Genomic DNA, 22,817 nt, shown 5'->3' with positions numbered 1-22,817 from the left:
GGCGAGACAATGTGTATCTTAGCAGTTACGAACTAACCATTCTGACTATAATACAAGTCTCATTCAGTGTAAGAAAAGGTCAGCTATCACCGAAAAGCGAAAGACTTTCACAAAAAAGCAGAGCGATATGCAATGTCAGAAATTATAGGACTATCAGTTTGACGTATCGCTGCTTTGACATATATTATATGAAGTAATATGTCTATTGGAGTTATTTTTCTTATCGTCCCCCTACTTTTCTTATCTCTGTTATTATAACTATTTTCAGAAGATGAAAATGACTTAAAGATACGAATGGACGCACATTTTTTTTTCTCTACAAAAAACTGTAATAACTTATTTCTTACAGGGGGATTCATACGAGTATTTCAATACTGGTGTATGATATTCAGCATTGAACTTCCTGTGAAGAGTTGCTTATGATAAATCACACATAATTAACACTTAATGTATCGTGTAAGCAGATGTTAAATATTGTAATTTTCCATGTTATCTCCATTCGACTGTCTTACGTTGAATTTTATAATACGATTATTCTCCATTGTGAATTGTCTTTTGTCTGTGATGGGAATATTAATTAGATATATTCTTTCAGAATATCGCAACTCACTCTTACATTTCGCTGCTGTATTCTATTGTAATTGCAGATGTATGTAGAACGTCGAAGGTACTAGAGCAGGCCTGCAGAACTTGCAAAGTAGGGGAACTATGACGTCAGCCTCACTCCACTTCTATTGGGGATGATCGACTTCCGCTCCGAGAATGAATATTGATGCAGCCGAGCGTAACTAGAACGCCGTGACCGCACAGGTAGAAAAGGTGGGTGGGGATAAGAAAGGGGAGGAAAGCAGTCGCTCTCAAGAGCTACAGTTCTGCAGGCCTGTACTAGAGATACCACAAAAAAAGTTTTGTTCAGTTGTGAGGAAAATAAAAACTTGGAAATCTGTAGAGACAAAGATAGTGACTAGTATATTCAAGTATTCTGTGGCGATACTAAGAAATCGTTTATATTGAACACACAGTGTTTAACTTTTAGAACATTTAACTATTTATATAAACTGCTGCATTACCCATTAACACTATCATCCAGTGCAGCGTAGACCTCCTCTGATGGAGCAATGAGTACGGCGCGTCCCTCCTAGAAGTTGGATGTTTGAATGAAAGACACAAAATTTTGTAGCCACCATTTAATAAAATTAAATAGACTCAGTGTATTTTCATTGTACTTCAATGTACAGTAATTAAACGTCATCTATTGCAAACTTTATTTTTACAATGTAGGAGTCGAACTGCAGACTTCTGGTGCTTGCACTAGTAGTTTCTTTATTATGATGGTGATGATCATTATTCCACAAGTCATCACACATGAAAATATTGGAGAATACTGAGAAAACTTGTTCTAAACACCTTCATCTCCCACCACAAATTCTGCCATGTTCAACTAAATTGGAATCCGGGTAATCTGTATGGAAAGTCTACTCTTTTTACGTTTCGACCAAAGCTGCGTTAAAAAGAGCGTATTTACTGTATATTCTGCAATTTCGACGCAAATATTGCCTTTAAAATATCCAGCCGGTAACGTTCTATGTTTGCTTTCACACCTATGTAAACAGTTTCCCTCACTTTTTTAAATATCACGTTTACGAGCTGCAGCGCATTATTTTTATTCTTTGTAAATTAAATAAATTTATGGCTAATTGAGGTAAAATGTTCACAACCGTTATAACCGAGAGTTCGTATTTTATTTACAGAAAATGAATTGTTAATGAACAGCAACTCGATAGATAAATTCAGTCATCGTTTTCAATATTATGGTTGTTATTGAAATTGCAAATGCACACGCGAAATCAATTTCCGTGACAGGCATAACGACGTGAATATTAGTCATCGAATCTCTACCCACACCATGTGACGTGAATCCGTTTAATACAGTTATATTTGCGTCCTTCAAATCTGAATATTGCGTGATTATTAGGTTTAGAAATGCAGAGCAATGTACACGTAACACTGACGCCTCCATAGAAATTGATTTCAATTAAATTGATTTATTTCGCAGAGAATATTAACCTTCGTGTTGCAATTAGATATATATTAATTATTGACAGAAGTCTACTATTTGTAACACCATTATCATCGCAATTTAATTATTTAGTTTACGAATTGAAAGCAATATAACCGTCCAACTGATCGTGAAAGTGATTGCTTCACAGAACGTGTTTTTCATTTAACTGAATTTATCATCCAGGAAGAATTTTATATTGTAATTCTGTATATACCGAGTGGTTGAGAAGGAATGGTAAACATTTTAGAGGGGACATTATGGACTATTCTCAGCTAAATAAGTTCATAGAAACGTGTCTACTTAATTTCACTGTTTTAATGTTACATATAGCAAGCGATTCGAGAAGAAAGAAGGAAAGACAAATTAGTTAATGATTACAGTATTATTGCTTATTTACATGGTATCAATATATTTTAACAGTTCAAAGTAATGGTTAAAAATTCCACAACCGGTTTCAATGGATTTTTCCGCTCTGTTGACTGTAGTAAGTGTTGCTCTTCTGAAGTAACCTTGTCGTTCTCTTACGATGGCAGGACTATTCATAATGCGAGCGATCAATTCGTACTTTGTGTTTACTTGTTTTTGTTCTTTTTCGCCTTTCATCCATTCCCACAAACGAAAATCGACTGGAGTAAGACCTGGGGACCTTAATAACTGATGCACATGACCTCCACGGCCGATCCATCGTTCTTGGAATGTGAGATATAGATGATGTATCATTTGATGGCTATAATATTGGAAGCTCGTTTTGCAGAGAGACTTAAGTAGCTGTGTCCTGTAAGACGATTCGGTAACACACACAGCAGTCATTTGATGTTCCTTCATATTTTTTTTAAGAGTTGTTATGCGCACACCAATTGAAAAATGGACACATGTATATGTGAATTTTTTTACTCAAAGTAGTCCATCTTACCACTGTTTAAAATATTTAGGATTCCTCCTGAATAACCCTTTATATTGAAGTTTGAACAGATTTTAATAATTGTATCGCCATATCATTTTATTTAATGATTATATTTACGAATGTAATGTAGTCTATGCATGAAATTTATCGTGGCACTAGTGACTCCCTTGAACTACAGTAGATTAAATAAAAATTATTTTGAAGGCAAGATAAACACGGTATTGCATAAATTGGTCCAAAAATTAAGACTTTTCCATAGCGTATCGAGATGTCCCTAAACGACCCTAAATTAAAATTTAATAATAATATACTATTTCCAACATAATCATCATCGTCATTTAATTATTATCTTTAGAAATGCAAAACAGTTTTTACTGCACAGCAGCTATGTTTCACTTCTGACACTAATTATATTATGCCGTGCTATGACTTACGTTCAATGGCTTGCTCAACGCTTAGCAACTGCGTTCACCTCCCGGCAATCATCATACTCACGTTCATCAGGATTTTATTCAGACACAGTCATTACATATCACAGTAAAATAGACTAACGTTGTTATGTTCCCAATTGCCTTAATACTTGAATCGTTTAGCTAATTTCACTCATTATACTCAATTTAGCCAGAATCATTTCTGTTACGTGTCTTATTTATTATGCTTGTTTTATTCATACTTGTCTTACTTACTGTACTAACTTTACTAAGCACACGTAGAAGACCTAATTACTTACAGTACTTGATTTCAGGCAATTTGAGATTCAAGACTATTTGAGGAGCATAGCATCAAAGTTAGACATCTCCATTTTTTTCGATTTCGAGATATTGATAGTTTCTCATAGAATTTTGCAATTCTGGAACTGTTTAGATTCAAAAACGGACAGAACATAGCGAAAATAGCGCTTAATTGTACGCTTTAGAATCAAAATGTAGACAACTTCACTGGTGGCTTGGTTTCAAATTAGAACAATTCCTTCAGTAGCCAATGAGAAGCCCACATTCATACCACCTTTTCCCATCACGCATCGCGAATCAAACATGGCTGATTGTTTATATAGTCGTTTTATGGATAAGTACTATTTTACGTAAATTTGCTTTGAAACCGAGTTAGAAGAGACTTAGATTCAAAAGTAGACAATTTCACTTTACATATGGCTTCGTTTGGTTTCAAAAACAGACAACTCCAAGTTAAATATGATTTCATTTGGTTTAAAAAACAGAAAACTTCATGACTTAGTTTCAGAGATGGACAACTCCACTTTTTAAACTTAAATTTCTACCTGAATATTAATTTTAATCACATTTTGAGGCTGAAAAAATATTTATATGACCTATGAGACTCTTTAAAAAAAATGTACGTATAACGGTGACATTGGTTTCCAAGGATCTAGTTTTTCGCCTCTCCTGTAAAAAAGCAAAAGTGGAGTTGTCCAACTTTGATTCCAAGCTCCTAAATTTATTCTAATTCATGCTTCATTCAATTTTGAAATATGTTATATTACTGTACTCACTTAAATTAGCTCCTTTTGTTCTTTATCATATGAAGTAATTTCATGGTTTCTTTCTTGCTTTAAATATCTTCTGGAATCCATGCCGGTCTTAGGTGATGTTAAGAAAGCTCCAACCATAGAAAACTCAAGAAGCCAAAGCGTAGCTCAAGCTAAGAACTTTTGTAATTTCATCAATCGCGTTTTTTTATTAAGGAAAGCCGAAGCGTAATCATAAAAAACAAAGTGTAAATTAACATATCCCCATGTCTTTAACAACAAAAATATAATCAATGATATTAATGAATTCCGCAAAGAAAAATAGTTCGAGTGATATTTCGTCAGCAGTAGCCAACTACAGTAGAATGCTTATAAATACTCGTGTAAAGTACAAGATCATGCCAACTTAACAATGCTTTTAGGCGCGGAGAGTTAATAGCAACTGCAAAGATGTGCAATGATACATAGACAAGCACCGCCGACTCAGTCTGGGTTTTATCTCAGGATCCATGCCCTGTCAAAGTGGATTGAACTACATACCTGTAGGAAATTCCATTGCTTTCTTGTGCTCCAGTTATTTTCTTTCTGACACGTTTGTAACGAGTTACATTTCCAAAATATTTCCTAAGATGATCATAAACTATACACCAATAGAAAAAAAAAGCTACAAGTCATTTATGTATTTGAGGAAAACAATGTTACAACTGGTCATGACACTGGAAGCTTCAAAGACCTGATTTTTAATTAAATTCAATTTAGTTTACAGAGGTTCAAATAGCTTGTAATAATCCGATATATGTTATTTTTCTGCCAGAATTTAATATTTTCATTATGATATTTGTCATTTAATTAATCTATTAGAAAACAACGTACTTACTTTCGTACTTGTATAGGGACATCATTTTATTTTTACTAACATTTCTAATATTAACCTGACTATACCTTTGGATCAACGTTTGAGAATCGGAAACACCGTTTGCTCCCCCTTCCACGACTGGAGTTCGATGATACTGGCGTAATATACAAATAAATCACTTTACTAGGTATAGGATGGAAAGAAAAGTAGTTCATCCATCTACGTGAACTAGGAAATATCACGCTTTTGAGTTTGATATTTGTCATTAGGTTTTTGTTTAGTCAAAATATAGTACAGTATTAACAATAAGTGTTTCTACTCACGAACTGAGCTGTCCATGCGGACGTATACATTATGCAGTGTATATTATACTGTCTATAGCACATTAGCATACACTATAGACAATGAAGTTACATTGAATAATAACCATAATATAGATATTTAAACACATTTTTGAAAATTGCGGTGGCCGTTCATTTCGATACAGTCTTCAGTTCTAATGTGCATATTATCGCATTATAGGCTATTGTACGTAATCCCAATGACCAGTTTCGTCCTTCGTACCAGTAACTCATGTTGAAATAATTCTGTACCTACTCTACAAAAGAGTACCTTACGTACCTACTGTAAATTCAATCTTCACTTCTGTCCGATCCTAAAAGCTAAAATTACTCAGACATGCTATCTACTGTCCGTCCAAGTGGTTATGTCGCAGGATCGTAGAAAGGGAGGAAATCACGTGACAGTTAATTACTTAACGGGGCCCTTTTATTTAAGTTATTTTAAACAGTTGTATGGGTATAATATTACGTAGACTTCCAATTCCTAACAGAAATTAATGTTCTTAGAAAAGAGCTAAGACAGCCCAGCCACTAGCCTTTACAGAGAAGCGAATAGAAGCAGGTGGGGGAAACCGGGATGAGATGTAGGCAAATGGACGGCAGTATTTGTGCGAAAATGATTCAATAATGAAAGCTCTTTCGTTAATGGAAAACGCGAACATATTTTTGGAACATACTGTTTAGTATAACCGTAAGGCTACTATGACTGTACAGTATATGCGGTCTTGGATCTGTGTGGAGGACGGTTAAACTCCATTAGTAGGAGGAGTGGGAGTGAAGTACATTCAAAAACTCAGGTACAATAAAAATTGAAGTAAAAGTTAAATTATGACCCTGTATAACCTGATATCGTTGAAACTGAATTTATTTTTCAAATAGCATTACGAAAGTATTGTAATTCTATGTAGCCATGTATATCAATTCATACATAACTATACTATTTATATAACCAATTATATACATAATCCTCCTCCTCAAACATTAGACCCATTTTTCCGATCGGTCATCACTCTTGTGTGATTTCTGAATCAAAACTAGATTGATATTCATAATTACCGGTACCGAAGATCCTTGGTCTCGCAGCATGGTACAATAACAGAATTTAAAAGACGCAGAAAAAGTGCAAGATAAGGAATACGAGGCCTGTTCTTATGTGATGGTTTTTATTGCGTGTATAGAGGGAAATAAATACGTATTCCTACACTCGATTCACAATTGGTTTATTGGGAGGATGGATGATTATAAAATTTCACACGGATTTCTGTTGCATCATAGGCCTAGTACTGTAGACGTTTCACATAGAAAACAATAATCTGACTGAGCATATTGATTCGGAATCATCTGACTTGGTGAACCATTGTGCTTTTTATTTCGATTATATTAAATGGAATGAAATGGGGGCAAAGTTAAGGAACTAGAAATTGAAGTTCTAATCCTCTAATCTCACCCACCGTATCAATTCATAAACGTCGCATGGAATACACTCGCACTCTAGTACTGACCCACTGAATTTTTATCTTCAAACGTATGCTTCAAATATATTATGGAGATTTATTTATAAAGCATCCAAAATTAGAGGTACATGGATCACAGATAAAGTGGAAGACGTCAGCGAAATACTTGTGCGTTAACCTTGACAACAAGCTGAGATATGCGAACCACATTACAGACAAATGAGACTTGTCCATGCTATCATGGTCCAATTATTATACCAAATGCTTAATAAAAGCAGGAATCTAGGCCTAAATTTGAAAATCGATCTTACATTATAGAAACATTTAATTAGACCAATAATAATGTACGCCTGCACCGCATGTGGGCACGCATCGGATAAATATATAAGAAATACATGTTTAGATTGCTACTAATGAAGTGCACTGGTAGCAATCTAAACATGGGGGCATGAGATAGTTACTCTGCCTGCCAATAAAAATTCACTTCACTAAATCCCCAAGGTAAAAAAAATAAATGTAAATAAATAAATAAATAAATGAAAAAAAAATAAATAAAAATAAAAAAAATAAATAAATAAAATAAAAATAAAAAAATAAAATTTTGACTCATACAGAGCCCACACTTTTTAACTCCGGTAGTCTTGATTCATAGCGAATTGAAATTTTGGGTAATTAAAGAATTTATGTCTGATTCTTAATTTCGAACTTATTATAAATATTATACCGCTCGAACCAATCTAATATCGAATTTAGGTAGTAATTACAATCCAGTTTTATATAAACAAAACAGACCGAAAGCGTTCCAAAAGTGCAAGCATGGAACAACGTCCCGCACAACTTTAATGACGAACACTCTCCGGGGTATTAGTGTTCTGTTTCAGGACCTATCTTAAAAATTAAACACATGACAAAAATTATAATTTGTCATGCCTAAATAAAGGAAGTTCCTCATGATTGACGATTTCTACGAAATGTTAATAGACACGTCATTATGACAAATCATACCACCCTTGGTTTCCCTCAGGCGCAAAGACAAATATTGGGAAGATACCTAAAAGAAATGGGCCATAGATCAAATCCCTTCTTTGAAAAATTTTTCTTCCACTTTTCTTAACAGCTATGTCTAAACCAAATTATTGTCATTCACATTCTTCGATTATCTCTTCTTCGGGAATTGGCTTCGCCGTCGCACTCCTAGAGCAGGGATGGGGAAGATCCAGGAGTCCTGTGTTTAATTCAGAGTGGGCTAGCGGACGGAAATGGGCATTGTTTAGTGTGTGTAACAATTATTAGTTACACATCAAATTACAACGTGAGAAGACACTCTACGAAAGTTTATATTGAGGATTAAGTACCGAAAAATTATTTGAGGAGGCCTGAGACAAGAAAAATGTCTTGTACCGTGCCTTGAAGTCTGTTATAGATAAGGTGACAGAACAGAATTTACAGTAGCTTAAGAACATTTTGTCAGGAGGCCTAGGTCTTAGATTGTATCGTGCATTGCCAGAAAATGATTACTAACAAATTCATTGTTTTGCAGGACGAATTCTGCCTCTTTGGTTTGACATTTATCTTTGCGAACAATATTTAAGTAGGTTAAACAACCAGAAGAATAATGTTCAAAACCCCTCATTCACATTTAGTATGTGCATTACGTTCATCTTACCTGAATTCTATGTTATTCTAAACAAGAATGAAGTATCAAGTTTCAGTAGCTTCATCAGAGTAAATTTTATAACAAACAGAAAGAATTCAAAATTAATATTTAGTCAGTAAATACTTATTTCTTATAATAATGTTTTCATGTTTAATATCCCAAACATATATATATATATACACACACACATACATATACATATATATATGTGTGTGTGTGTGTGTGTGTGTGTGTGTGTGTGTGTGTGTGTGTGTGTGTGTTTTCTTTTGCATGACAGTATTTTGTGTTCAATTTTTTTTAATTGTTTCTCATCATAATATGCATTTTAAGTATCATATAACATAATATTACATATTAATACAACTTACATTGAAATATGACATAAGTAATGAACTAAAGAGTTAGTAAACTACAACGTCACTCCTGAGACCAAGAATCCGCCATGAAATCTTGTGTTGGCAGGATGCAGTAAGTTCTTTAATAATTACAGTATTTTACCTAAAGGTTATGCAAATACGTTCTTTCAATTCTGGCCGTATTAAAATTATAACAGTTCTATATCAAAAGTTCACCGTCCCTTCATGTTTTAACTGCGTAAGAATTTTAGAACAAATCTTGTGAAGTTTATTTAGATGTAAGAACAGGTAATTTGTATTACAAAGATATGATTAAAGAGCCAGCGAAATATACATAAGTTAGATATTGGTAAATCACATTTTTTTTTGTAAAAAACATGACAGTTGTTACTACATCAGTTACCGACAGAAAATAGCTTTAATTACATTCTTCATATGATATTCAAATAAATCACGGTTGTTCGGTAACAATAGATGTGTGACTATACGGATGACGTAAGTATTATAACATGAACACATAATATAAAATAAATAGCATAAATCCATAAAAATAAAAGATTTTATTTTCATGCTACACATCATTATAACTTATATCAATATGGTCAAGAATCAGTAGAACGGAGAAAAATTCTCCCCGGCACCGAGACTCGAACTCGACTTCCCAGCTTTACGTACTGGCGCTCTATCCATTAAGCCACACCGCATTCATATTCTGATGCCGGATTTAATCTCTCTCATTTTAATTTCTACCTACTGTGCAGAATTACTGCATTGAAACTCCATATGTACTTCGGTATATCTTAGTAATATTATAATATCAAACCTGTTAATAAATAAAATATATCATTTGATTTTCATACTACACATAATAAAATTCATTGTAGCTTGTGATATTCAACCTGTGATTAATAAAATTATTTCATTTTCATAACACACAAATAATAAAATTACAGTACTCTGCCTGTTAATATATAGAAAAAAAAAAGATTTTATTTACATACTATAATATAATTAGCCTACACCTTATAGTATCTCATCTGTTAATAAATTAAATAAATAATATCAAAATGTTTTCATTTATCATATTATACACAATTATAGCATAATATACGTGTTAATGGATAAAATAAATGAAATAAATAATATCCAACCTATTAGATGTTTTCATTTATCATATTATACACAATTATAGCATAATATACAACGTGTTAATGGATAAAATAAATGAAATAAATAATATTCAACCTGTTAGATGTTTTCTATTATTATATTATACACAATTATAGCATAATATACAACGTGTCAATGAATAAAATAAATAATATCGAACTTGTTAAATAAAATAATTTATTTCATTTTCACACTACACAATCGTCGAGCATGACAGACACTATATTCGTTTCATTTTGTTAAGTATGGCAAAGTTCGATATACGCCGATGTTCGCTTTCCAGAAGGAGGCCTGTCATGTTTGTTCGCCAACATTATGAAAATATTTTCTCTCCTCTCCCATCCCTTTATGTTTTTAAATTAGCATCGTACATTACAGGCACCATGTTCGGTTCAAGATTGTCGAATATGGTGAATTTCGAAATTCGCCGATGTTCGCTCTATAGAAGGTATGTCATGCTTGTTCCATCTTGTTATAAAAAATATTCGCTGTGGTCCTCTCCCAACTCTTCATGTTTTAATAGCTTAGGAATTTAGTACAGATCTTGCGGTTAGTTCGTCATATTAAATAACATGGAATGTGCAATGTTTTGGTTGCCACCCTCATGTTCGAACATTGCAGGACACTATGTTCATCCCATACTGTTTACAACTGAAATTTAGCTACAACAGCCTATTTCTTAGTATCGTCTCTTCTTCTGCTAATATCGCCATGTCATCAGCATTTTATTCATCTTCCTCCTACTATCACCACTCCAATCATTAGGAAACAGTTCTTCACATTTTCCTCTAAGCAGATGTTGAACAGGATAGGTGATAAACGGCATTTTTGTCGTACTCCTGTCTCTTTTAGACTTTCCTTTCACATTTCTTCTCCTGTCTTGGCTTTGACTCTGTTTTCATATTAAGCTTACTGAATAGCCTCCTCTATTCCCAATCTACAATTTTCTTCGGAATCCTCTTAATGGGATAATTAAATTCAGGTTTGAATGAAGTGACAAAATGAATATAAAGATTATAAAATGATTAATATTAAGATGCAAAGATTGAAATGATGAAATCAAGGTTAAAATGCAGATTAATATTATGAAATTTAAAGTGATATGAAGAAATGAAAATTGAAGTGAAAAATTGGTTAGTCAAATGGTTCTCCTAGTAAATATAGACCTAATGAAATATGCCCGTGAACATATTTTGTTTCCTCCTGAAACGTGAATTACGGATTTGTTGGTTACACCCTTCAATTATGCTATAGTTCTGTTTTATGTAACAAGGAAGAAATTAGAGCTTGCTACAACTTTGAGTTCAGAGTAATCCGATTGTGTCTTCCTTGTTACAATGAGATGCATGCGTTGTTACTTGTTAAATACTTCAAACCATGTCCAGGACTTACCGAAGCAGAAATACAGGAGAGGGGATTGTGCCGTCTAACAAGCCTCGCTTTCAAAGAGAAATAAGTTAAGCTTATTTGGGGACTCTGATTACAGAGTTAGCAAGTATTTGTTTCATAGTACGTAGAACACTTTCTATGGAGTTTCTATTTCGTAGAGAATAACACAACTTATGCTATCATAAGGTCTTTTGTAACTGAAGTCTTCTTATACAAACTGAAGTACCCAAGGAGAGAATAGGTTAAGGAAACGAAGAACTTGACTTTGATTGTCTGAAATATTCATGACAGTCTTACTGTATCCGTGTACATACTAAAAGCACGATTCAGATGCAAGCGACCATGGTTTCGTCAGCGAAACTTAAGACAAACCTTTGAGAAATAAAACGTGTTCGTGAAATAATGCATTTCGGTAAGAAAACACGTTTTAAAAACACAATTGAGTACCTCTGTGGAAAAAAGGTTGGATGTAACTTGTTGCCCAAGTGTTACATCAAATCTTATTCTATGGAGAAAATATGTAAAATTTTAAGTCATAATAACTACTTCTTCAATTTGAGATAAACATATTTTGATTCATATCTTCAAAATAAGTTGCTGAATTTAATCATGATGAGAGCAAGATACAAATTAAAATGTACAGAGATACAGATACGAAAATAAAATTTGGAGCTCCCTTACTGTTTAAGTTTCGCTTACAACACATTGCGCATGTGCATTAAAGAAGAGTTCCTGCATATATACTACTTGTAGACAGTCGTGTGAATCCATCAAGACTTACTCCAAATTTTAATACCGTGTCTGTTCAATAATCTTGAGAAAACTATATAATTGAAAAACACAGTAACATTTAACAGGATATTTTTAATATGCTCATTTCCAAGAGAGTCTCAATTTTATTATAGGCTACATTATCAATGAAACCAAATATATAAGTTTCATTTGAGGCAAGGAAATGGAAAGGGTGATGTAGATAACTAACAAAAGTAATGCAGGACTGTAATGTAATGTCCTCTCTTATCAGCTCATGTGTGATTTGTATTTATGAGTAAAATTTAAACAATAAATTGTATAGACACAATTTCTACATTTATGGAAGAACTACAGAGTGGTCAATTATCTTTCGGCCGATAGACCTCAGGAGCTGACGCAGCGACTTGAGGGTCGCGTTATGGATATGCGTGGCTGCTTTGTGAGAACAGTTGATTCCGAGTGCCGGTATCACGAGGTTTGCTTCACAAAGAATAGATATTACTGTCAGTGTTATTTATTTATGTATAGTTTCTGTGTGTTTTTTCAGTGTAATCGCAGGGTGCACACATTACTGTCAGTGTTCTTTATTTCTATATAATTTCCATATGTTCTTTTAAATGTAATTGTGATATATGTGTGTGTGCCTTTGTTAATATCTCATTGAAATGGCTGCCGAAAAATTATGATACATTTGTGAAAACCGAATCATACCGTGAGATCTGTAGGTAATTTACATAGAAATTTCCTGACGTTCAAGCTTCAAACAGAGATATAGTTTGGCTACTGGTTCTTAAATTAAGAGAGACTGTTCCGTAAACGCTAGGATTCGTAGGCGAAAAAGAACGGTTTTAATGGAAGAAAAACTGGATGAAATTGAGGTATTTTTAGAACGCTCTCCAATGAAATCCCTACATCATCTGTCTCAAGAAACAGGCGTTTCAACTGGATCAGCCCACGCGGAATATAAACCGATAAAACTGAAACCTTATAGGGTGAGTGTACTACAGAAATAACAGCCACGTGGCAACGTAAGTCGAGGGAATTTCTGTAATTGGGCCTTGCATAATATTGGTGACGGCATGGTTGATCCAGAGTTAATTATTTTCTCTGACAAGGCTTGGTTTCATTTACATTTTACACGGTTATGTCTGTACACAAAACATACCAGAGTGCGGAAAACCATAAAAAAAAAATTACGAAGTTCCCTTACATGATGAACAAATTGGTGTATTGTGTACTGTCACTGCCAGAAGAATAATACGGCCTATAATTTTTTAGAAGGCATAAATGCACAGAGGTACCGCACACATACTCTTAAATTTCTTCCCGTTGTTGTCAGATACCGAGAGAGAATACAAGTATTTTCAACAAGATTCCGCCACAGCTCACACTGCTGACGTCTCTTTGAACGATATAAGGAATGTTTTTAATGACAGAGTTATTTTCAAAGATTTATGGTCCGTATGTTCGCCCGATCTTACCGCGTAAGACAATTATTTGTGGGGACCCCCGATAAACCGAGCCTACAAAAGTTACCCACACATCATCAATGAAATGAAAGATGACATAAGAACAGAAATTACCAGAATTACAGAACAAGAACTTTTGAGTATTAATGCAAATTTCATCACAAGATGTATGTGTAAATCAAAATGGCCACCACCTTGAGTAACTCTTTTAACACAGGTTAGTTCTTATTACGTAATGAATTATAATTGTCTGCTTGCTTTACATAATATATGTCAAAATGAGCGGAAAGTTACGGAGTGAATATCCCGAGAGCCAGGCGCAACCAAACTGCGTCAGCTCCGCGCTCCACCGGCTGAAGATAGTTTGACCGATCTGTAGTAGGCCTACGGAATATAAGGAGATAATTTTTTTTGCGTAAAACAATTAGAACTCCTAGTTGTAAATTGTATTTTTAAGTACCTAGGTAAATATCAGTTACGTCTTGTCAGAGCCAGAGAGTATTCGCACAACTACTAGGCCTATTAAATGAAGTGCAATTTGAACAATCCTTTTTTTATATGGAGACTTATTCCACATACTATTTTCTGAGCGGAGCGACAGTTGCCGATACGCGAAAGAACTGTAATGGATATCAACAAAGATATTGTGCAGAATACTGTAGAGTATTATTGTTATTAGTCAACTGTCCGAAGACAGGTTGGAACCTCACAAGTGACGCCAAGAAGGCATCATTCGTGAGGTAACTAGGCCAGGAGACAATGGGGTAGGTTGGCCAGTTCCTTTCCCCCCTTCATAGCGTACATTGCTAACTAGTAACACAATACACTAATCAGACTTCAGATTTATACAAACAATTATTGTTCTTCCTCTGACACATATCGTCAAATGAGATGTATTGCCTGATAACAGATGTACATATCAGCCAGAACCTCAATCACAGAGAGTATATTGGAACATTAAGAACTTTGAGTAAGCAATAATACAAAATATATTTAACATAATGAAATAAGAATTTCTCATTCTCTGTTATACTACTGATTTAAAAAAATTATTTTCCAGATTCATGCGTTTTGTAATTACCTATATCCCACGTTCTCTAAGAGTACTGAAGGTGTTGAATAAAGTTAAATTATTTATCCTTTAAGATCATATAACTTCTCACAAACTGAATAACTGGATGCAAAGCATGCTTTATTAACCAAAACATGCTTTGTTAAACTTAGCATGTTGTCATTGATTGAAATGATTGTACAATAAATAAAGAGAAATTCGAAGGGAAGTGAAGAACGTGAAACCGTTGCGTACATTAACATTTAATTGTCAAACAAATACAATTAGAATTATTTTTGTCCCATTGACCGTAAAGAAAAATTGAAAGATACAAGACTGCTTCAAATCGCAGTTAAATTTTGTATTCATTTGGTGTATCGTAATTGTGTCCTATCATGTTTACGCTTTATTCTATGTAACCTGTAACAGAATATTATCCAAAAGTTTAATCTGCCCTTTTGAATTTTCCAAGATTTGTTTAACGTGAAATGTGCATTGTTCATTCCCCGTTCTGTAACAGAGGTTATACACAAAAATAAAACAGTATATCGTCTGTATTTTTTCTTATGATTATAAAAACAATGTACATGGCCATGACCTTCAGCAATCCAGATGAAAGAGTTGCTCAGAGCAACTCAATTTAATATGTGTTGCCTGCTGGTTGCAGCGTTGCAAGATTTCATTATTAACGTATTTTAAAATGCACGTTTTTCTAGAAAACTATTCAAAACATAGGAAAAGAATATTTGACATTTTTACTCTTATATACTGTATATAAATTTACGAACCTCGCAAGAATCAAAGCTAGCATTTCGCATGTTTGTGTAATATCTGTGGTGCATTGAAATTTCAATCTGTATCTTGGGAATGAAGTCGAACCGACCCAATGTGTCTTTTGAACCCTTGCATAGAATGATCATACTGACACGCTGGTAAAGATGGTCGATTTCGTGGCAAAACACCTTGGATATCGTGGTCTTTGGCATTGGAGTTCTTCAGAAATAGTAATTAATGAAAAATAACATAATACGTTAATATATTCCATAAAAACGAGCAGAAAGGATGTTAGCAATCAAATTGTAAAAATGTACAGAATTACTTAGAAACCATTACAGATTAACTTCTACCTCTGAATATCCTGTTCTATAAAATACCGACAAAATTGGAAAGCTAAAAGCGACAAATTCAATTTGTCTAATCATTATTGCATTGTAGATTCATTCATTCATTCATTCATTCATTCATTCATTCATTTGTTATATTCCATAGATCTTACATGAGCAATGAAGCTTTAAGATGTGGAACAAGTCAAAATTTTACAATATTACAATTACAATTTTTACAATTTTTTACAATATTTTACAATTTTTACAGTTTTACAACGTAGTAATTTTTACAATTTTATGCAATTTTTTTACAATATTTTGGTGAGATGTAGTGGGATGAAGTGAGGTCCGAGGATTCGCCAAAAGATTACCCGCCATTTGCCTTTTGGTTGGGGAAAACCTCGGAAAAACCTCGGAAAAACCCCAACCAGGTAATCAGATCAAAGGGGTGAAATGAAGTGATGCCGAGGACTCGCCATAGACCATCTGGCTTCAGTCCCACGGCTAGGGAAAACCTCGGAAGAAACCATTCAATGAGACCAAAGGGGGATCCAACCCAAACCCGAACGCAGCTCCGGATCAGCAGCCCAGCGTGTCTGCCGACGAGCTACATCGATGGCTCTACTAAAAATATACAATACATAGCCAATCAGATTATTAAATTTACAAACGCAAACGATAATTCATCAGTTGAGCTGTATGTATATTACAAAACAAGTAAGTTAATTGAATTTACACAAGTAAGGTCAGATTCAACAGTGTTCATAAATGAGATATTAAGCATACAAAGATATAAATTATTACAGTTGTATGAAAACTTTTTGATAATTGAATTAAAATTAGCATAATCAATTAAAAACCAAACATGTTTCGGAGGTATGCTCCTCCATCTTCAGTGGCAATACCACGACTGCAAAAAGAAAATGAATATGTGTGAAGATCGTACATAATACTACAAATTACAAAAATACTATGATTAAATGTCAATAATTGTTAAAAATGAAATGACATGATAGTTATTCAGTATGATAAGTATAATTAAAAATTGGATGAATAAAACTGATATTTAAAAGCTGTCGAAGATGTACTATCTAATAATAAAGAACTTGTATGTAAATAAGTGCTAGAATGAATTAAACAGAATATGTAAGAATCACAGATAGTACTAAAAGTTATAAAAACGTATTTAAATGTCAAAAAATAGTGATAAAGGTAAAATGACATAAATATTATTCATTTATAAATATTAAATAAGTAAAATGAAAATTGAAATGAACAAACAGGTGTTTAAAATTGTCTTAAAAATGTATGCTATCACATGTAAAAACTTGTGTAAATATTAATAAATACAAGAATGATAAATAATAAGAAGGGACAGAATTACAATCTGGACGTTACAGTCACCGCTGGTTCTGATGTTCGACCGCGTATCGTGGCTTAAAGGAGATTGACTACGATGAGAGACGGGACAGAGATTGCGTGATTAATATTACGTTGATCTTTTCTTATTCAAATCGGAAGTGATGTAGAGATCAAAAAGGATGCTATTTTCATAAATTGCTTTATCGTTTAAATTTTGAGGATTAACAAGTTTATCTTTATAGATTTCAATAGATTCTAAAATATTTAATAATTTACCTTTCCTATTAGTGTGTAAAATGTCCATGTCAGTATTAATATCTGTAAAGAAATGTTGATTATTAAATATATGTTCACTGAAGGCAGAATGCGAAACTTCATGAGAGATATTTTTATGTTCTTTATATCTTATATTAAAATTTCGGCCAGTTTGACCTATACATGTGGCATCGCATTCTGGGAACTGACATTGTAATTTATATACGCCTGAAGAATTAAATTTATCAAAGTTGCTTGAAGGAAATTTATGAAACAAAATTTTGCCTAGAGAGTTGTTTGTTTTGTAAGCAGTATTGAAGTTTAGTTTTTTTAAAAATGGAAGCAATATTATGAACGTATGCATTCGAATAAACGAAACTAACATAATCTTTTCGCTCTTTGTTGTTTGACAGACGGGTGAAATTTTTTAATTGTTTTTTCCGATTCGTCTGGAAAATAATCCTGTCTACCAATTTCGTGTTTAGCCATTGTCTAATGCTATAGTATAAATTATGCTTATATCTTTATCATAATCTGATTTGGACATGGGGACATTAAGTAATCTATTAATTAAACTATACAACCCTGCTTTTTGTGTTGAATGGGATGGTTCGAATGAATAGGGATTAGGTGTGTAGTTTGAGTTGGTTTCCTATATATTTTGTAACAAAATGTGTTATCTTTCCTTTCTATTTTCAAATCAAGGAAATGCAAAGAATTGCTAATTTCATCTTCTTTAGTGAACTGAATATTGGGGTGTAAGGAGTTAATATTGTCTAATAGATTCTGAGAACTGATGTTTTGGTGTATTTTTATTCATCCAATTTTTAATTATACTCATCATACTGAATAACTATCATGTCATTTCATTTTTAACAATTGTTGACATTTAATCATAGTATTTTTGTAATTTTAGTATTATGTACGATCTTCACACATATTCATTTTCTTTTTGCAGTCGTGGTATTGCCACTGAAGATGGATGAGCATACCTCAGAAACATGTTTGGTTTTTAATTGATTATACTAATTTTAATTCAGTTATCAAAAAGTGTTCATACAACTGTAATAATTTGTATCTTTGTATGCTTAACAAGTAAGTTAATTAAATTTAAGGCATAAACAATTCAACCAGTTGTGACATACAGAAATTGATAACACATATCATGCAAACTACTTCAAATTACAAACATAAAGAATTTATGAATAGAGCTATACAGATTACTATTCAATTTAAAGCATATATAATTCATCGACCAAAACTATACAAACATATACAATGCAAAGTAAGTAGACTAATTCAATTTACAAGCATACTTTCATTAAGCTATACAAATTTATATAATTAATATCAAGTAGATTAATTCAATTTATAATCATAAACAATTCAGCAGTTGAGCTATACAGACTACTATACAATTTACAGCATATACAATTCATCAATTGAGCTGTACAGACTACCATTCAAGATACACGAATAATATTAAAAGCGAAGTAACCACCAAAAAAATAGAACAAAAGTTTAGAAATACGAGAAATTCAATAAAAAAACTTCTATTAAAAGAATTGCTTGTACAAGACGACTATAATAAACTTACTGATATGAGTTCGAGTAAAGAAGCAGAAAGTCCACCGCTGTGGAGTAACGGTTAGCCTGCTTGACCGTGAAACGAGAGGGTCCGGGTTCAAATCCTGGTTGAGACAAATTACCTGGTTGAATTTTTTCCGGGCTTTTCCTCACACCATTAAGAGCAAATGCTGGGCAAGTTTCGGCTCTGGACACTGGACTAATTTTGCTGTCATTATCACATTAATATCATTCAGACGCTAGATAACCGTAGCAGTTGAGAAAACGTTGTAAAATAACCAATAAAATAAAGCAATGAAGTTCAGAACGAAGATGTATAAACCAGTTTGAAAATCTCTGTGTCGATGATGAGAAAATGATATTGCTCATACTTACGGTGTTTCTTTGTAAAGTGTAAATGAATACCTATTAGAGACTGCTGGAGTGTGTGTGAAGAGCGCCGTGCCTTTGAATTGAAACGCAAGCGCCAGTCTGTGTTACTCGGACCTGCCAGTCTCTATCGACATTTGAGCCGTAGATGCATCGTAGCTGCGTTCATTTTTGTTGAGTACACCAACATGATGTTAATTTACAGCGAAGTTCGAAGTAGTGAGAGAACTGCTTGTCGATTTTACGAAGAGTGCTTTCCACATCGATGCAATTCACCTCACATCATTATCACAGAACTGAGCAGCAACTGAGGGGAAACAATTAGGGCCTACTCTCACAGGCAACAAGATGAACAGCGCTGCTGAGAGTTACCGCCTCATCCTAAATTTTGAGAAGAATATGCGTTCTCGAGTTCAAAAGGCACCATCGAGGAGTATCCGAGAGACTTGATAATTCTCTCTTTTCGGAACATTTTGAAGTAGCTACGCATACAATGGTTGCGAGAGATTTAAGTGGCCAATATTACTCAAGGACATGATTTACAATATCGCATTAATGATTTTAGAACCTTTGAGGTGAAATGTACTGTATAGTAATATATAGAAGAGGATAAATCATGATCAACATAACTTGAATTGCATTCCTCAGGTTATTGTGGTAAAAATAGTTCCTATACACATAGTACTTATTTTTAATACAGTAGAGTTATGGAATTCTCGAGCTGTGAACAAGCAACAGTCTAGCGGTTATTAGTTTTCTTGTGCCGCGTCTGTGGCATCCAGACCGCCCGAGTTCAATCGCCGGCCTGGTCGTTGTGAAAATAGGCTGAGGTTAAGTCTTGGATGTAGTACGGATTTCCGATGCTTATACAGGGAGGTCTTGAGGCTTCTCGCCTCTGGAACTTATCAGACTTCTCGTGTGCCGACGGGACTTCGCTCTACCAAGGATGCAGGATGGCCCACCTGCCAGCGTCGGATTCACGAATGCCATCCAGGCCACCTGTCGGACTTGGATAAGTTAGGGTGCCCATTTATCGTCCCCCATTTAGTTTTCTCTCACCATTCACGTACCATTAAAGTTGAAGACTTGAAACTAATCTAGTTAAGAACTTTCGACATTTAACTACAAGACACAGAATTCGAAATTCATAAATTTGGAATCAAATTGAATATAAAACATGAAGAATGAAATTATGCAATTTTTTACATTTCAATGAAGCGGTCTAAATTTCGTCCGCGATACTTTTTAATATATTGAATGTCAATTATTTCAATAGTACAATGAAATAAAAGTATAGAACACCAAGAATGTTTATTAATAACTAATAATTATAGAAAGTATGTAAGAGAGCATTCAGAAAATTGTTTAAATTACATTTTGTAAAACAAAAGACTCTTTCATGTGATATTTTCTTACGTTTCTTAGAACTTTAAAAATAAAATTACATAGTTTAACATTTTAACCTAACATTAAATCGTTCATTGTGTCCAATAGAACTAAAACCTTTCAATTTTATGTTTCACCCATTCAGACACATGTCACAAATACATTTTTTGTGTTCACAAGATGAAGAGCACATTTCGTGGCACCAATGCAATGGCAGCATTGCGTGCATTTGATCCATTTCTGTCCTTGCTTATGTTATGAAAATTTTTCCCACATAACGGAAATATTACATCTTCATCATCATTGTCTTCATCATCACTTCCACTGTCGCTAGAAGACTCGCAAACAATTTTATTTTTTGTTTCTTTCAGTGCACTTTTTTTGGTTGAAACTGATGTTGCAGTTTGTGAAGCGATAGCGGTGCACAAGTCGCCATTCAGATTTCTTTTCGTTTGCTTTCGTTTTTGGTTTCAGACTCTTTAGCTTTTCTTTTCTTTTCTGCTGCTGTCTGAACATTGTTCTTAAGGGGTGAACTCGTTACTAGAAGTGCTATACCACGCCTATTGGAAGGCAAAGGCTCTATCACTGGAACTTTTTGAATATATCTTCTGTACTGATCATAGAATTTGAAGTTTCAGGTTGTTTTCTGATGTTCTGTCACTTGGGTAGGCTGATGTTGATTAGATACCAACTTGTAGCCCATATTTTTCTAACTAATAGGTTTCCTCCTTGCTTCCTAGTTTCCGTTTTCCCAACTGAAGACAACCAGAAATATAAATGGCAACAGCTTTACTGAAATTACATGATATGGAAATAGCATTCCGATATCCGTCCCGGGAACGAAATTTAGACGCAACCTGGGGGACGAAATTTAGGCATGTGCACTACAAAAGTATGGCGGTATCTTGTTCTAAGCACGCTGCAATGTCCGGTCCATTTAATATATATTCTTACACTAGACACTTTATTCTATGTATATATAGGAGCAAAACATGTTATGAAAATACGTACCTTAGGCTGTGAAATAGTGCTGAGAATATATAAGAAGAATAGTTTTCCAACTTCCAGAAATTTAAAACCTAAATAATAATGAACAGACAATAACACTCGCTCCAACTGAAAGCACGCTTGCTACTGCATAAAGAAAGATAGTCTCTACTGACACATCACCAGGGTGCGACACGTTATGGGTGAAATACTATGGGGGACGAATTTAGGCAAGGGGACGAATATTGGGCACTACACCTTAATCATCGCATAATAGATCATACAATGGACCAAAACGTACCTGAGTGTAGGAGCCCGCCCAGGACTAGCCCTCGTAAAGCCAGTCAGCCACTAGTTTCCTGCAAAACTTCATAGATGCAGAGCCGTAACGAATACAACTAAATTCAGTACGATTTTATATGGAATTTTATATTTAACGGTTTGTACCCTAGACGGTAATTTCGTCTATTGTTTCTGTAATACAACGAACCTCCATAACATTATTATTTTCGTAAAACTCTGATACAGTTGCTAGATTCTTATGTCATCCTATTAATAAGCATGCTATGTGGGGAATCAGTTGAAACACAAAATCACCCTTGATCAACTCGTCTGTAATTCGCATAACTGAATCTGCACCTTATGACAGCAGGTATCTCCCAGTGCAAAAAACAGAGACACTCATCCGAAGTGATATCGTACAGTTCACCCAGGAGCGATAATATCATATCAATTATTGATTACAACTTTTATTTTTACACAATAACATGCGCAATTATCTCATAAGTTATGCACGTTTGCCATAAATCACACTGTAAGA

At 33.9% G+C, this 22,817-nt stretch overlaps 1 protein-coding gene across 1 annotated transcript in view; it reads left to right on the top strand.

Annotated features, from left to right (window-relative positions):
* Positions 1-22,817, top strand: part of amon (prohormone processing protease amontillado) — a 637,284-nt gene that overhangs the window by 200,001 nt on the left and 414,466 nt on the right. The window lies entirely within an intron of this gene.

Source organism: Periplaneta americana, chromosome 17 (genome assembly GCF_040183065.1).
Source record: "Periplaneta americana isolate PAMFEO1 chromosome 17, P.americana_PAMFEO1_priV1, whole genome shotgun sequence".
Lineage (NCBI taxonomy): Eukaryota > Metazoa > Arthropoda > Insecta > Blattodea > Blattidae > Periplaneta > Periplaneta americana.
The sequence above is the reverse complement of the archived record's forward strand: the minus strand, read 5'-3'. Positions and strand labels throughout refer to the sequence as shown.